The sequence below is a fragment of the Montipora foliosa genome, chromosome 1 (genome assembly GCF_036669935.1).
Source record: "Montipora foliosa isolate CH-2021 chromosome 1, ASM3666993v2, whole genome shotgun sequence".
Lineage (NCBI taxonomy): Eukaryota > Metazoa > Cnidaria > Anthozoa > Scleractinia > Acroporidae > Montipora > Montipora foliosa.
Genome location: NC_090869.1, coordinates 25109134 through 25115514, shown reverse-complemented (window position 1 = coordinate 25115514; position 6381 = coordinate 25109134). Strand labels below are relative to the sequence as shown.

The window sequence follows — 6381 nt, the reverse complement described above, 5'->3', positions numbered from 1 at the left end:
CGATTAACGCTAATCCAGATTAAAATTTAACCAATAAGTTTATTTCTCTACTCCCAAATGCTGTTCAATGCTGATATTCTGCAAAAAATTGCAATAGGAGATGTCTATCTTGAAAAACAAAATAAGCAAAAGAAACTTTAAACCAAAAGTTGAGAACATGAAACAAAGTTTACGCTAATCTTGGATTAAGTTAATCGGCTTTCGAACAACCGGGCCCTGAACTGCAATGTAAAGGCTACAGACAGGCCTTTGCAGGCATTTTTTTTTTACATGCTACATCTTCCTTTTGGGCAGCGATGAAATGCAACAATGATCCAGTTATCCTGAAGATGTTGACAGGACTAGGAATTGATTTGATTGTGCAAGCAAGGTACATTATATCTTTAATACTGTACCTTTTTGAAATATCAATTTACTTACCGTAGTTATTTGGTTATAAGGCGCACGGTTTTTTCAAGAAAAATTTGTCTTTGGGTGGCAAGTTAGTGCTAAAATTGGGGTGCCTCTTATAGCCAAGTATTTTCGTGCAACAAAATCTTAAGATCACAATTTGAGAAGAACTTGCAGTTTAAACAACACAAGAAAAGGACACTAGTTGTCTATTAAAAAACAATAGTGCTTTTAGAGACCTTTAGAACACTAAACGACTTGAAGAGAATTTAAAGCAAAGAAACGGAAATTTGCATACGTGCTTAAAAGCACGTGCTCAGTAACGTGATACCCATGACAACAAATACAATCGTTCGAACCTTGTTTCGAATTCCGAGAATCGTGTTTGTCGCTCACATGAAAAGTTTCTTCGTGGAACCAACAGTGTGGAGATAAAACATACCTTCTTCGTTCATCCAGCCTTTCTTGTGCACTAAAATTTGCTTCCTTGGTGGCGTGTTGATATTCAGCTGCCGAACACCTTTGAATATGACTTTCGGTGGGAGTTTCTCGACGTTCGCTTTTGCTTGAAGTCTGAAGTCTGAACTCTGACTATTTATTAAGTCTGCAAGTTCGAATAAACGTGTATGCGTTGTATGTTTATTATTTCAGGTGTGAACTTTTTTAGCTTTTGTTTTTACGTATACCATTAAATGTGTGACTTTTTCACTTTGTTTACGTTAACAAAAAGAGTTCACATGCCAATTGTGTGACGATAATTGTTGTCAAATTCATCACATCCTTTTGATAACTCTCATTTTTTGGTGCGTCTTATCACCGAGTATTTTCGTGTAATTTTCAGTTTGAGAACTTAGCTTGATTAAATTGCTAAGTTTGGGGTGCGTCTTGTAACCGAGTGCGCCTTATAACCGAATAACTACGGTAACAGATGCACCTTAAAATATTATTATACAATTTGTCATGACCTCCTTTTATGATCCATCTTAAGGTGGAGGCCATTTTGGGTGGCCAGGTGCCCAGACAAGTTGCTGGGCAAGTGATTAATTTCTCAGTTCATGGTTGCCCAGCTTGAGCACCGTAAAAAGTTACCTATAAGAGTAGGATGTCTAGAAACGCAAGAGAGTGTTCCGAACAAGCTGGGTGAGTGAAGTTTTGTGGCTTGAAATGGGTTCTGAGCCCCGTGTCATGCCATCATTTACTCAAAGGCATTGAAATTTAATCGTCACGTCTTTCTTTGTCTTTTATTGTTGCTCCTGAATTACATGGATTCGTTTTTTGGCCAGGCTTCAGTTGGCAGACTTCTTCAAACAGACTTGTTACAGCGGGGAAAGTTGGCCTGGAAGTGTTTCTTATAAGTGAAACCATTTTTTTTTGTAGACTGAGATGCAGACAATGTTAGGTTTGGGTGTACTGCCATCCAAAATTGTGTATGCCAACCCTTGTAAACAGGCATCACATATCAGGTTAGTAAGCAAGCTCAAATTAAACTGTCAGGATTCTTTGATTGTTCTTGCAGTCATGCAACTTTGAAGTGAAGCTGATTCATTTTTTAAACACCTTGAATTTTTTATGGTAACAAAAGCAACCCTGTGTTTTTTAGGTTTGCAGCAGAACATGGAATTTCCCTTATGACATTTGATAACGAGATGGAACTTCACAAAATTAAAAAGATATACCCAACTGCCAGGTAAATCATCATTTTCTGCAGTTTGTGCTAGATTATGTCATGTGGTGTATCTAATGCACATCTTGATTGTCATTATTGTAAACTTCTGCAGGTTGTTACTTCGCATTCGCACAGATGACTCCAAGTCACTCTGCCAGCTTGGATTCAAGTATGGTGCTCCTTTGAAGCAGTGCCGTCACCTTCTTCAGGTTTCCCATGATCTGAAGTTAAATGTTATTGGTGTAAGGTAATGCTTAGTTATTAATTTTTTGTTTCAGTACCTGTACATGGATTTCAATGAAAATGAAAATACCTTTGCAGAAGGTGACCTCCTTAGAAGAGTTCTTTGTTTTTGAGCACTCAGGCTATATTTTGACTTCTAGCTTATGTCTTACCCTTGAAACGAATACGACCAGGCTGACCACAAAGGGGTCAAAGTTCCCTTTGTGGACAGTAGTGGGTTTTCAATGTTGTGCACACTTTCATGAACAAGGGTAAACAGTTAATGGTCCTTAAAAAAACAAGAACAGAACATGTGGCAGTTGGTAGACTACGTTGCAAAGGCACATTTATCCATTTTTTGGTGTGATTGGGTTTGAATTTGGAACCTTGTGGATATTACTCCTGTGGTCTTCTAACAGCCAGTGGGCAGCACCCTGTCTCTCTGCCTACATGTACTGTATGTGAGAAGTTGCTGGCAAGGTCAACATTATCCAAAGATATCAATATCAATTTCAATGCCTAGCTTTTCCATCAACATTGCAAACTTTTTACAGGTTGTGATGCTTTCATCTAATTTCCTTTTTAGCTTTCATGTTGGCAGCGGATGTTATGATGCAAGGGCATTTGGTACAGCTGTCTCAGCAGCCCGCAGGGTGTTTGATCTTGCAGTAAGTAAAGTCAATTTTTTAAAAGAAAGGTTCCTTAATTTGGAAGGGAAGTGGAGTCTGCCCTTTAATCTCTTTTGTGTAAAGGTTATTTGTTTAAAAAATTCCAGGCATTGCCTGACCTCAAGGGTGTGAAAGTGTTTAAATTGCAGCTCTATCATATATTTAAACCTATGTTATTCAGACTCAAATGGGCTTCAAATTCACCATATTGGACATCGGAGGAGGATTTCCTGGAACTCCGGATGCAGCTATTACATTTGAAGAGGTTAGCTAAGTTTTATATACTGTGGCATGTGTAAAAAGGAGCAATAAGGGTCCTCCTGTTAATCGGTAGTTTTTTTTCTGAACTCGCACTGATTTCTTGTGTTCATGAGTTAAAGGGCATGTATTGGTCACATTGAGAGTGAGAAGGGAGCTGTTTTGAAGAGCATTTTGTCCAGAAATGCACCAAGGGAAATGCTTGCTGATTAATTTTGATCAGCAATCCTACAATGTCTCTTTACATGATCTCTAAATTTAGAGATGATGGTTGTCTCTCTGACTGTACCCTTTTAGTAAATAAACAGGTTGTTGTTTTTTTTAAATGGGGTAGGAGTTGACTGCTCATGGTTTACATCTGTTGGGCACCTACCCCTCCCTGAGTGTTGTAGTTTTAAGAGACTGAGAAAGTCAGGTTTCCACTATAAGATCAAAACAATCTTGTTGATCTTGCCTCCCTTTTAGGTGTGTGCCATCCTGAACCCATTGCTGGAAGAGCAGTTTCCAGCCAGCTCAGGTGTGCATATCATAGCTGAACCAGGCCGCTTCTATTCGGCTTCTGCCTTTACTCTTGCTGTCAACATAGTTGCCTGCCGCACTGTTAAGGGAAGCCAGATAATAGAGGATGACAAGTCTTTGGAATTTGCTGGATTGGAAGACTCTTGTGAACTGGTGAGTTGGATACTTATTAGAGAAAACCTGTAACTTAGGCAAAAATTATGGAATCATAGGAAATTATACTTGTATTGGAAATTTTCAGTTAAATTTTCCTTTGTGGGGTACATTTTTTTAATTATGTAGAAATAAATAATTATTATTGGTCAGTTGGTGGATATAAAGCAAGCCATTAAAGGTATCAAGGAAGTTTTAAAATGTTATGAAAGTATTAAGAAATGTTGTGAATCCTGAGCAAAGAGTTAGAATTTTATTTGTGTTAAATTTAGAAAGAAGCCTTGTTAGTTTATTGCAGGATCACCCCTCCTGGCTGCTGTTAGTGCTTGATCTGAAGTAAATTTTATCTCTTTTGTTTTCAGGGCTTCATGTATTATGTGAACGATGGTGTTTATGGTTCGTTCAACTGCCTGGTGTTTGATCATGCAACAGTGCATCCTGAAGTCCTTGGTGTGAAAGACAAGGATGCTGTCAAATTCCCTTGTAGCGTTTGGGGTCCTACTTGTGATTCCCTTGACTGCATTACCAAGAGTGTTATGTTACCAAAGGTATGAAAGACTTTGCTCTCAACTTAAAATGGATGTATGCTGAATAGCTCATACATGTGCAGGTTGAAACAATGTGCAAGTTATTAATTAAAACATGCAGCAGCTGCTGATATTGACAGCGATCTTGGAAGCCATTGCTGGCTACAGTTTGCAGATAAAAAGAGGAAATTGGGCAGCCTTTTGCTGTTTACATTCTTCTTCTCAGAAAAAGATACAAAAACATATATCAGGAAAATGCTTCATTAACAACAATTTTGTTTGTTCTGTCTCTCTCTCCCCCAGATTGTTAGTTTATTGTGTATTTGTTCATCCTTTTTCCGTGTGGTAGCAAGCGTCAGTATAATATACACCCTTTTGCCTTTTTCCGCTAATGACGTCGAACTCTTGCTTTCAAATTTTATTTAGTAATGTACAAAGGCCTAAAACGTTTCCGATTTCTTTTCTTGTTTGAAGCCTTTGTACATTTTCTGAATAAATTTTAAAAGCATGAGTTTGACGTCATTAGCCGAAAAAGGCATATATTAGACTTATTAAAAGGGTGTATATTATTATATTTTTACCAACTGCAACTATTGATGTTTTAAGGTGTAATGTGTCCATGGAAAGGGTGGGAAACTACTTTCTTGGCGACAAGTGAAAGGACAACAGAATTCAAACCCATGAACTCTGTAATGTGGGACGGATGCTCTACCTATCAAGCTACTTGAATTCTTGAGTAGTTACAAGTTCGGTCATAAATAGTTGAAAAGCATGTAACTCTCATCCAAGAGTGTTGGTCGTTTGTTGTAGGTCCTGAATGGACAATTTGCTCCTCTTGTTGGCAGGCTCTACAAAGTCATGGGCCCGCAAATTTTATTTACCAACTGGTTGATTTTGAAATGTTTTGTGTTAGTTGCTTCTGACGAATTCCTTTGGCTTTGATTTTTCATAGATTGGTGTTGGTGAGTGGCTGTATTTTAGAAATATGGGAGCATACACTTGCTCAGCAGCATCCACTTTCAATGGCTTCAAAAAACCAATGAAGTTTTACACTATATCTCAGAGTTGCTGGTACGTTGACACGTGGTCCACCAAACCCTAGTATTCTCTGTAGTTGATATAAAATTTAGGGCGCGTTCGATTGACCCTATTCCGGAATAAGAATACGTGGAGTGATGATTAAAACGGTATCTTTGGCGCATTTCGAAGCTGCAAGGATGATAAAAAAATGTTTAAAATAGCATTTTAGCAAATGTTGACAATTTTAATGTGAATCTCCGCAAAAACGAAGGATTTCCAACTTGTATTCCATGTATTCCTATTCTGGAATACGGTCAATCGAACGCACCCTTAATCTCCTGACAGGAAGCAAGGTTTTCTGGCTCTTCTCCTCAAAGTATACTGTTAAGGGGTAACCCTGCAAACTACATTGCTACTAAAACCGGGATGAACTTCGGCCATGCAAGCCCAGTGGGTTGTGCGAGTCTCCATTGCCTTGAAATGTTGTTTTGTAAAACCAAGCAAAATCAGCACTTGTTTGATCCATGACCACCCAAGTGGAGGCATAGGTCCCCGTCTTTGCATTTACCGAAATTCTTTCAAATTTTGAATGAAAAGTGGTTTGTGACGTCATCTTTTTTTCTCTCTTCAGGCCAATGTTAAGCAAGATATTGAAGAGGTTTGGTTTGCACGTCATCATACCCTGCCATGAACCTCTGAATCACAAAGCTCCGGTCTTCAGTGCTCTTCCTGATTTCTTGGAAATTATGTCTGTTGCACCTTAAAAATCTATTTGCCTTATGACCCAAATTTTTGTTGATCAGGAGGCAACATTTGCCACTATGTAGCCATAATATCAATAGTAATCATATATTTTATCCATTTATTTTTTTTTGTTACGTACATTGTACTTATTTTATTGGCTTATTTGTCACACATCAGAATAAGTAAACAACTGTTGACTGCAAAGACCACGTTG

The 6381-nt window shown here is 38.2% G+C and overlaps 1 pseudogene; it reads left to right on the top strand.

Moving 5' to 3' along the window:
- The first annotated feature begins 293 nt into the window (after window positions 1–293).
- LOC137994607 (ornithine decarboxylase-like) overlaps window positions 294–6381 on the top strand; it is a 6703-nt pseudogene continuing 615 nt past the window's right edge.